At 42.1% G+C, this 11,425-nt stretch overlaps 1 protein-coding gene across 2 annotated transcripts in view; it reads left to right on the forward strand.

The window, feature by feature from the left end:
* The window catches only part of LOC116399183 (SERTA domain-containing protein 2-like), a 38,294-nt gene that overhangs the window by 15,713 nt on the left and 11,156 nt on the right, over positions 1–11,425 (forward strand). The window contains exon 1 of one of the 2 annotated variants that reach the window (XM_031876140.1): positions 7,686–9,528. The exons of the other annotated variant lie outside the window; for it this stretch is intronic. The gene's annotated coding sequence lies outside the window, so the exon portion shown is untranslated. Of the gene's footprint in view, positions 1–7,685; positions 9,529–11,425 lie in introns of those variants that run through there. 2 annotated transcript variants of the gene reach the window in all.

The raw sequence follows: 11,425 nt of genomic DNA on the forward strand, positions 1-11,425 counted from the left end.
GAGAGAGAGAGAGAGAGAGAGAGAGAGAGAGAGAGAGAGAGAGAGAGCGCAACAACCTCTTTCCTGTAAGTCACCTGACACTCACTGCGTCACAGTCATGAGTAAACACACCTCCCTCCTGCTCTCTCTCTCTCTCTCTGTCTTTCTGTCTGGGTCGCCCATGTTCTTAGTCCAGGCACAAGCCCTCTTCCTGCAGTGATGAAATGTTTTGTTTGGAGTGCCTTAGCTAGTCTCTATTTATAGACCTATCTCCCTAAATTCTTTAGGTTGTGCAATTGGAGGAGGAAAATAATGATTTTGTTTCTACAGTGGTTGTGTTATTTCTAAGTTTTGTTTTTTGTCGACAAAACCCCAAGACCAAACCAACAATGTGGAATTCTAACTCCTACCTTGACTCTGACTCTCAGCCCCAAGTAGATTGGTTCCAAGGAAGACTACGATTTTTTTAAATTGCTCAAAAATATTTTTCTAATGGCTAAATAATTTCCTAAAACGGCTGGGCACTGCCTTTTTTTTAACAAATGGTATTACAACAGAAGAAAATTGTAAATTTCTTGGGAACTATTTTCAGGTGTGGATTGATACAACCGTCGGAGCATAGGGCTAGAAACATAGAAGTAGAATAGTAGAAGGGACATTTAACTGTTTTCCACGGACATTTAACTCGTACAAAGAAAATAGCAATTGCTGTTTGTTGGTATGGTGACAACACACATCAGTGGCGCTGTAAAAGAAGAGGGCCTCAGCTCCAGAGACGGATGGTTGGCTATTTAGCTTAGCTAGGTAGCTTGTCCTCTGGAGCGGCAGGGAGTGAGGCGAAGGGACCATTAGACCCCAAAGGCACCCGCCCGCTGTTTGGCTTTTTTTCTGTAACTAGGGTAGCATTAAAGCAGGGCAGAAGTAAGCTAGCTAGCTAACAACCTAGCCAGCTGTCCACCATGCTTTAATACTACACTGGTTACAGAAAATTAGCCAAACAAAGAGGGCAGTCATCTGGCAATAGCAGTGAGCTTTCCTACGCTGTGACCAGAGTGTGTGGATGAAGCATTAAGTTGTTACATTTTTGGTTTAGTCACGGAAGTTAGCCTGCTACAACAGTCGCAATGGACACAGCAAATATGGCCGCCACTCTGACTTCCTGCTACGTTGATTTTAATGGGGATGTCCGTTCTAGTCCTACTCTATTTCTATGGCTAGAACATGTACAAATGGCTTTGGGTTTTGCTGGCACAGTACACAGTAGAACCAAAACGTAGCAAAATCTACATGACCTTTTGAGGATACAGTTTAAAAGGAAGAAAATCTAACTGCCGTAGATGTGCTGCAATGAGCTTCGTGTCTGCATTCACAGCAACCTGAGATGTGTCGATTTAATGACACTGCATGCCAAATGGGGAAGCTGTGAAATCGTGAGGTTAACTATGAGATACGCTCCGTTATCCAACCACAGCTGAGCATGAACTCGGACACCATCGCACAACTTTCCCAAGCATATACTGTTGCACGCAAAGGTTTATTAAGGGCAGTGAATGAAAGTGATGTTGAGTAGCTGGTCCAACTAGCTTTAATTAAAGCAAGTGCGACATTGTTTGGAGTCACGAACGATCCATTTCGTAATGAGCCTGTGAAGCAGCGGTGGTTGCTGACAAGTTTCTGAGACCGGTTATCTCATGATGAATTATCTCATGTCCTTTAAGTAAACTGCTTACTTGAGATCACAACTTAATTGACCGTTGTTTTTTCAAATTTCAAATTGTTATCCCAAAGATAATTGGAATAAATGATAGATCATGATGTACAAGCTACTTATCGATAAATCCTGATCATCTTAAGACAACAATTTTATAATATGTGGACACAACTCCCATCACTTCGGTGTGTTTTCCGTGACAAAATGTGACACACACTCATCAGGGATTCCTCCTGGTTAATTAAAAGACCTTGCGTATGACGCCTTGTTGCCAGTCAGTCGTGTCGAATGAAAATGACCAGACAGCAAGTTGTGTAGTGCGAACAGTGCAGCAATCTGACGACTTGGAAAGTATTGTGAACTTGGCCTAACTTGTTCCGTTGGTCTGAAATGAACCCTGGTACAGTTTGTTTGGGCTGGTGTGAAAGCTGTCAATCGAAACACCAATGAGGACCAAATAAGGTCCGCCTCCAAATGGACTCCAGTGCGGTTCGTAAAATGTGTTATGAACCATGATTTCCAAAGCTAAACTACTGGCAGTTTATTAAGTCTGCTACAAAGTGACTTGGTGATCCCACAGTTTGCCTCATGATCATTCCCATACGACATACATTCGGTAAAGCAGCTGTTGAGTGTCACAGTAATATGAGTGTAAATGCTTAGATCCCCATCATCACAAGAAACCACTAGTAAAAGTACAGAGTTAAGGCAACACGACTACATTTTGGGAGAATATTCGACTAACATGGCAGCACCACAGGAAGCCAACTTACTTTGGTCACTTCTACTTCCCCTTTTGAAGTACATGAGTCAAGGCACTTAACAAGATTAAAGTCTCAACGTAATGAGAATAAAGGAAGATGGTTGTGAGGGGGCAGATGAACGGAGAGATTCCACTTTGCTTTGTGTTTATATCAATTAAAGTTGTATTGTACAACATTGGGGCACTAATCATGAATATATCATGCAGTGTCAAGGATAAACCACCCTGTGTGCGTAGAGGGTGTAGAGGGGGGAATGGCACACAATGACTGATAAAAAGAGACTGGCAGAGAGACAAAGAGAGATAATAGGAGGAGGTGGAGACAAAGAGAGAGGGAAAGAGAATGAGAAAGAAAGCAGATGGGTGTTTTTGGTGTGGAGCCCTTCCCCTCCCTCCTTTCCTCCCTGTCTCCCCCTCTCCCTCTGTGTTGCCACGCCCATGTCTAATAGTATTTATAATATTCTCTGGTCCTCTTCACACACCCTCTCCCAATCTGCCGGCGCTCATGGATGTTTCCACTAGGTTTTGCAAAAAAAAAAAATGTTAAGACAAATATCGAAAGTTTGTGTATTGTGTGTACATTGTATATAGTACTCGCTCACAATTTTTTATTTATATATCATCAAAGGGGAAATTGCACCACCTGTGCACTTCGCTTTTGCATATTTAGTTTCCAAATGTGACTCAAAATAAAAAGAATGAAAATTTTCTTTGGCACTCTTCTCCAAACAAATCTAGAAGAAAGTTGCGAATGTTTTTGGCATTAGATTGAGGCCTTGTGTCACGCATTCAAAAATGAACAATGCCACGTGGTTAATGCTTTAAGAGGATTGATTAGTTTTTGGCAACAAAATTAGACTAAAATCGAACAACGTAATGTGACAACGTAACTTAACAAGGTAACTTAACAAGGTAACTATGTAACCTAACTACATGATGTAACAACCGCAACAACCTTTCAAGCATAGAATAATAACGATGTCCTGAGCAAATTTTCTTATGCAACAAGCATTATAGCATGACAACAGGCATAAAGACATCGTTTACTTTTGGTTTCACATAGGACACCAACAGCGGTCAACTGAGTGAAAGTCCTGTGTACTTTATGACCCATCCACCAACTAAATTTCAATATCGGTCGTTTGATAACGGCTACTAAGTCACTTGTGTTCCGCGACGCTCATTGATCAAGTCCTTTGACCGAATGCAAACATGTCGACATTCAACATATGAATGGTTTCCAGGAATGTAAAATGCCAACATTTCTTTTCTGGACGACTGGACTGGACATTCACTTAACCCAGTGCTCTGGAGGACGTTTTTAAGAAGAATGTTACACTACGGCTTGGGTTAGGCATGTAGTTCTGATGGTTAGAGTTATGGAATGGGAAATAAATTACCTTAATGACGCGATGTCCCTATTTTATAAAAATGTGTCTTTTTTTGTCAACCCTGTCTCCTACAAAATTACTTTCCCATACAACCAAACTGACTCAATTACGTTACGAGGGAAACGTATTTTCGAAACGTATTTACGACCGAACCATCGTAGTTATAAACCGTTTCAAACCCGTAAAGAAAAAACAAAACAAAAAACATAACAAAACTACTTTTTTAAAGATTTAGGCAACACAACTTAGTTAGGTTTAGTAAAAAACATAATATTTTGCTTAAAATGACTACAGAATTGAAACAAAACAAAAATGCAACAAAAGTACTTGGTTAGGATTCTGCAACAATACTACTATTTGGGTAGTACTACTCCTGGTTTGTACTCCAGTACAAAGCCCTGTTTTCTGACCCATCCACCACCTTGACCTCCTCTCGACGCAGAATTCCGCGGACTCATTTGAAACTTATTTGAAATACGTCAAAAGCAAGCATAAGCCACATCAAAATACTTTACCTGGAAATGTAATTGACAGTGCAGTTTCGTCGTATGGGAGCGTCACTTTTAGGAGACTTAGGCTACATCCACACTACTCCGTTTTTAAACAAAAACTATCTCCGTCCACACAGCATTTCAGCATCGTTTTCGAAATTATCTCCGTCCAGACTACAACGCCTGAAAACTAATATCACGTGACTCTTCATGTACACTGGGCATGCGCGTGGGTGTCGATGTAAACAGGAAGTAGATTGGTTGCTTAGTTAAAAGAAATACGAGTAATAAAGTAGTCTTTAATAATGAACGGTCGTGTTTGATACTTAAGATCTTCTCTAAAATCTTCCTCTATGAACTCAAACAAACACAGTTCGTGGAAAGTTTTAGAAGTTTTATTTTATTTAGTTACAACGCTGCAGGTCTTGCTCTATATCTCTCTCACATATCAAATTTACTTTAAAATCAACACTTACTCATAAAGGTTTATTAGATTATGGGTCCATAAATGTGGTCAACACACGTCTCTCACTCTTTTCCTCCCAGTTTCGTTGTTGTCTGTTCTCACTCGTAGCTCTGCTGCTGGCTTAACTATCTGTCCTACTGAATAGCATTTACTGCTTTTGTTCCTTTACATTTTATCTGCAGACATCACAATAGATGTGCAAAACAAAATAAGCATTAATAAAAAAAGGAAAGTCCTCCGTTTTGTGTCCATCACCCTCCCTAAAGCTGCTAACCGTGACTTCAGACGTCCGCTCCGTAGGTCTGATAACGCTGATCACGCCGCTCGCTAATCGCTCCAATAACAGCTGCTTCCTCCGTAATAATGCAGACTTTAACTGAACAACAGCTGCTAGTAAAGACAACAAGGTCAGCAACGCCTGTAATCAGTTGTCCATGTTAAATTAACCTGGTAGTCGATCGGTAAACAATGTTGTTTGTGAGCTTCCGGGTAAGGGTCACGTGATAGGAGTGGGACGAATCAGGGAAGGACACGTCATGACTGCTAAGAACCAATCAAGTAGCGTCATCATTTCTAAATGTATCCGTTTTCGACCATCCACACGAAAACGCAACCCGAAGTTTTCAAACTTATCCGTCTTCGGTGCTCGAAAACTCCGGCGTAGTGTGGACGCTCAGTGTAAACGTAGCAAAACATATGCGTTTTCAAATGGAAACGGAGTAGTGTGGACATGGCCTTAGGTTTATGTAGATGCTACTTCAAACCCATGTTGTGAGAAACCAGTGGTGACTTTGTTTACATAAAACAGCAGTAGTAGTAGCAGTATTAGCAACAGTAATGATAAGCAGTACCTGTAATTGTTTAAGTAGTAGTAGAAGTGTTCGTAGTAGGTGTCTTTACTGTAGTAGTAATACAAGTTGTTATGGTGGTGGTCGGTATTGCAGTAACAGAAACAGTAGTTGTAAAAGTTATAGTAATGGATTACTAAGATACTGCAAGCTACTAGCCAAGTGCTATTGCATGTATTAATTCCTTCATAGAGTCAATAACAGGCTAATAGTAGTGTCTAGTAATTCCTTTATTACTAAGACAGAGGACTCATCGATCACATAACTGATGGATAACACGCAGGCTATGAATCAATCATTCCAGCTGTGTGTGTGTCACCGTGTCAATTTATAGACCCTGATGATGTAAAAAAATGCCTGCGTGCTGTCACAGTGAGTATAAATGGAACATGACGGTCGGCGAACTAATTCCGGTGACTGCCGTAATCCTGCGCGTTACCACCCAGAGGTGCAACACAGCGATGGGTGGAAGCGACGATGTAGCTGGGCCGGAGCGGTGAGTGGGACCAGTGAACTCACCATGAGTAAGGTTCACACTGATAGTGACACATAACATGTAGCATTACGTGTTCTCTGTGATATTATTCTGATGATGTAAGCCTTTCATTATGGTTTCAATGCTTAAACTGTTAAACCTTTTGAACTGTGCTTTTTAGCAATTCTCTTTCTGATAGTCACTGAATTAAAATCAGCACCTCAGAAAAAATGAAATATATGGAAGAAAACTGCAGAAAAATAGAGAAGAATAGGGATGAAGCAACAGCAGAAAGGCAGGGGAGACAAGGAACGGGCAGATTTTGCACAGAGAGGGAAATAAAAGAAGAGCGAGGGAGAAATAAATACAGATAGATGGAGAGAGGGAGGGAGGGATGTGGTGGGTGCAGCTCTCCAGTTGGTGTTGCTATGGCCCTGCCCTCCCTGCTCACTGAGCCATTTCCTGTTTTTGACCTGAAATCTTTATTTAGAGCCATCCCTCCTCGCTGCTCAGCATTCATGAGTCAACTCGGGAGTCCAGAGAGATGAACGCAGGACTTAAATCAGATCTCCATTCACCAAAAAAGCTCAGCGTGCGTGCACACACTGAGCTAACCCGCCCGTTAGCTGTACTCCAGCTGAGGTTTCATTCAGGCTTTTTGCATGATGCAGATATATTGAACATAACAGAATATCCCCGTCTTTTATTATTAGTACAGCAATTTCCACAAGCTTTTCTGTATGCACCGATTAGACTGAGTCAGTTTATCCTTTTATTAAAAAGAAATCTCCTACATGTCATGCAGTCCACTGATGGACGTGTTTGTGTATTGTGACCTTCAGCCAATGATGACTAACGGCACATCATAACGGTCGTACCAGTATTGGTTGGTTTGATATCTTAAGTCGCTCCTCATTTTTTGTGAGTTTTCCTACGAAAACCAGCGACATGTGTCAATTTCCGCTCGTTAAATGTATATGGTCTTTGCAAAATAATCTTCCGTCTTCGCAGGAAACAACTTAAGTTTGGTTCTAGCAACAAAACTACTTGGTTAGGTTTAAGAAAATATAGAGAAATACTAAGTTAGGTTTAGGCAACAAGACCACTTATTTAGGTTTAGGCAACAACACCAGTTACTGTAGTTAGGTTTAGGCAACCAAACTTCTTAGTTAGGTTTAGGCAATGCAACTACTTGGTTAGGTTTAGGCAACAAGACCACTTAGTTAGGTTTAGGCAACAAAGTTAGGTTTAGGCAACAAAACTACTTGGTTAGGTTTAAGAAAATATAGAGAAATACTAAGTTAGGTTTAGGCAACAAGACCACTTAGTTAGGTTTAGGCAACAAGACCACTTAGTTAGGTTTGGGCAACCAAACTACTTAGTTAGGTTTAGGCAACAAGACCACTTACTTAGGTTTAGGCAACCAAACTACTTAGTTAGGTTTAGGCAACAAGACCACTTACTTAGGTTTAGGCAACAAGACCACTTAGTTAGGTTTGGGCAACCAAACTACTTAGTTAGGTTTGGGCAACCAAACTACTTGGTTAGGTCTAGGCAACAAAACTACTTGGTTAGGTTTAGGAAAAGATTGTTATTTGGGTTAAAATAACCATGTAAGTGTCGTAACTATATTACGTAAGCTACGTGACAAATAAATCAACGTTGACTTCTCGTTTCACTCGGGCAACTCCTGGCTGAAATGTCACTGTTTGTTGGACACATCAACCCACCCTGAGTGGGCTTTTGCAGTCTATATACTTGTTCGTCCATGATTACGTGGATAACATACAAGATCATTTCATTGGATATCTAGGAATAATGGCACAATATTTTTCGTAGGTATAGCTACGAATGCTGGATAAGACCAGCCAGACTTTTGTTGTGCCATTTCCTGGTTTGACCACGTCGTTACAGTGGAGAGTGACGGACCTAAATGCTGTTTACCACACTGACAACTGGAGAAACTGAATGATTCTGTGCCAACAGTCCAGTCCTGTTAACACTGGACTCCAGTAAGTGTAAATACTTGTGACATCAGGTTGATCAAAACATGTCCTGAGAACAGGCAGCCCGTCAGGCAAAATATGGGGACTCGTATTGTGATTGTGACCGTATCAGTGCACAACTGGGTTGAGTGTGCAGCAGGGGGCAGCAGGGACACAAATGGTCCACGGTGCCCATTTTCTGCCCTGCTCCACCATGTTTTTTGTCCGTCTGGAGCAGACTCTGCTGGGTTTTGTTTGAGTTTACCGGACATCTCCCTGCCATCTGCTGCTGGGGCAGGACGGGCATCTCTCACCGGCCAAACGGCACCATTGGTCCAGTGCTCATCTCTGTCACCACTCATCCATTCTTGTGTCAATAAAAGAATAAATTAATGGATCCAAGTTCTCAGTCCAAGTCAAACCCCAGCAGATACTAATAAAAAATCTCTGATAACATACTAGAAAATTAAAAACATAGTATTATGAAAGTAATGGTCGGGCATGTATCCAGCGTTTCAAAAGGTGTTACGACGTAATTACATATTTTATACTGAGAGAGAAAGCGATAAAACGTTATATAGCATACTGCGCACGCGCGCGCGTGTGTGTGTGTGTGTGTGCATGTGTGGGCGGAGCAAAGTTGAGGACGCCACTTCTCGGGGCAGCTGCTCGGTTTCAGCTTCTCCTGCTGCCTTCACGTGCTCCTCGTAAACTTACCCGCCCTAACAACATGGACCCTGTCATGGCAGTTATCATGCCGCTCTGACATTAAGAGTGACATCGGGAGTATGGTTGATGTTTTCAGTAAAGTACATGTGTATCTATACATTTATTAATTCTAGGCTAAATGCTCTCTGTTGATGTCCGTATTTATCTGAATTAAATATGTTCAAATATGACGGAGAACAACTTAGGGAGGCAGCTGCACAAGCGATTATACCATCTTAAAGTGTATCCCTTACTGAAAATTTATATTTTATTATTTTTTAATTAACAGTTACATGATAGTGAAATTCATCCAACTGACCTCTAGTTGCCACATCGCTTTGCCTTCTGTCCTTTAAATATCACATTTATGTTCACTAAAAGTCCTATTTTATATCTGCAAAGCATCGAACACCGGTTTCCCCTGTGTTTAACTTTGTGTCTCGTGTGTAGCTCTGATTAACTAATGCCTCGTTATGCTTCAAATGACACCTTTTGCGGCACATAAACGCACGTGCAGTTTACATTGCGAGTGTGTCCGATGGCTCGTGAAGGCAGCAAGCGCTCCCGTGAGCAGAGGCAGTCTTTTCCTCCTATCAGCGCCATTGTGTGATAGAGTCTCGGGGAGCGAGGACGGCTTGTTCCTCGGTAGCCGACGGGACCGTTTAAATACCCTCCATGTTTCTCTTTCGAACTCCGGCGGACCTGGACGCGGTAAGACACCGTTTCTATTTCCTTCATAGAGCGAAGTAAAACACGCCGAGGAAGTACATTACGGAGCGGCGGTGTTCTTAGGAATAATAGTCCACGGTGGAGGTGTATCAGTGCTGTGGGTAACGGGGTCTGGGTGAAAAAAGTTTTCGTTTTAAATTGATAATAACCGGTAATACGTGACCCTCTCGTGTCTTTCTGTCGAGAAATCATTCCCGTTAACAAAGCTGAGGAAGCGGCCGTCACTTTCCAGTTTATCATAACGGAAAAAAAAGTCTGCTAAACTTTTTTTTTTTTAGCGTAAAATACATTGAGTGTTTCCCCAAATACCCATTAGCTAGTTAAGCTAATAATTCCACACAAGCTGGGTTATTCTATATTTTTTTCTTTAGGTAATTACCAAATTATATAAAAATGACCTACATTTGTATCAATGGTCCTATATGTTAAACGGCATGAATTGAAAACGTATTTTGGCCAGTTATAACGGCTTGTTAAACAACGACTTGTGGTCAACGCTTTTGTCAACAACAGTCTTTAAAGAAGATGGACTTCGTCATTACACAGAGGCCACTACCGAGCACACTCACGGTACAGCCTTCCTCGTGAAGCATGTTCTTGTACACCTGTGAGCCTGCCGTGACGTAGGGAGCTGTGCTTTAAGCAGTGGAAGGCGAAGTGACTCTAGGTTTCTAGTGTTGGGGACTGTCTCAGTCGGTGCAGCTGTTGCTTTGAGTGGATGGGCCTCTTGTGCGCCGCCCCCCGCTGTGACCCACAGAGCTGCCCACATAGTCACCTCAGAGGTTCTTACTTTGTCTAGACTCACATCGGAGCTGAACCTGGGTAGCCAGATGTGATGCAGAGTTGCACAGCTGCCTCTGCCTATACTGTAGATGAGCAGATAACCCTGGTGGGGAGAGGAGAGCCTAGTTTTTGCTGAGTGCAGTACCCTCTCAGGAAGTCCACAGACTCCAGTTAGTGTCCAACGTATATTTAAAAATACAACTGTTTCATTTACAGGAATATTCCCAGTAAGAGAGGATAACACAACACTTTACTTCTTAAACAACATAAGGGGAAAATAGTGGGCCTTTAGTTTTAAGATGCACTCCCTGATTTAGTTTTTTAGCACCCTTACAAATCCCTTGCACTTCCTCCCAGCCTGTTCTTTCTAAATCAATACATCAACAATGAGCTGGTCGGAACTATAACAAAATCACCTTTAACACATACTGTATCTTAACATGCATTTATTTAAAAGGCTTGATAAGAAAATGTATTGGACATGATGACTGCTGCAGGCTTTTATTGTCAATCTCTAAAGTTTGAATTTACAGTAACAGGTCGTGTTCCTGCGGCTACCCCATGAGGAATGGATGCACTCTAACATTGCATACCTTCAGTTGCCGAATACCTCTAACTCGTAATAGTGATAAGGCTCACGGTGCAGCGGCAAAGCTTCAAGTGCAGTAATAAGGCTTGTACTGCATTCACGAGGTTTATGCCTAAGTAGTAAGCGGGCTGCATGCAGTAAAAAAAAAAATGATGACACTTGCAGCAGTGCTGCCGGTGCTGCCGTAGCAAGGTGGGCACCATGGTGATAGGGCCGGCACTGCTGTGATGAGGTGCATGCTGCAGTAATAAGGCAGATACTGCAGTAATGAGGCGGATACTACCGTACACTGGGTGACCAGGCATATTGATGCTGGAGATTTCTAAGTGTCAAGCTGTGCCCCCCCCCCACCCCCACCCCCGTCCTCTGAAGAGGCTTGGTGGAAAGAGTGGAGCAGCATGTAGACACGTCTGCTGACCTAAATCTGCTCTCTTCTTCTGCCTCTTATTTATAGACTTAAGTGTGTGTGTGTGTGTGTGTGTGTGTGTGTGTGTGTGTGTGTGTGTG

This window comes from Anarrhichthys ocellatus, unplaced genomic scaffold (genome assembly GCF_004355925.1).
Source record: "Anarrhichthys ocellatus isolate YVR2014 unplaced genomic scaffold, GSC_Weel_1.0 scaffold104, whole genome shotgun sequence".
In the NCBI taxonomy this organism is placed as follows: domain Eukaryota; kingdom Metazoa; phylum Chordata; class Actinopteri; order Perciformes; family Anarhichadidae; genus Anarrhichthys; species Anarrhichthys ocellatus.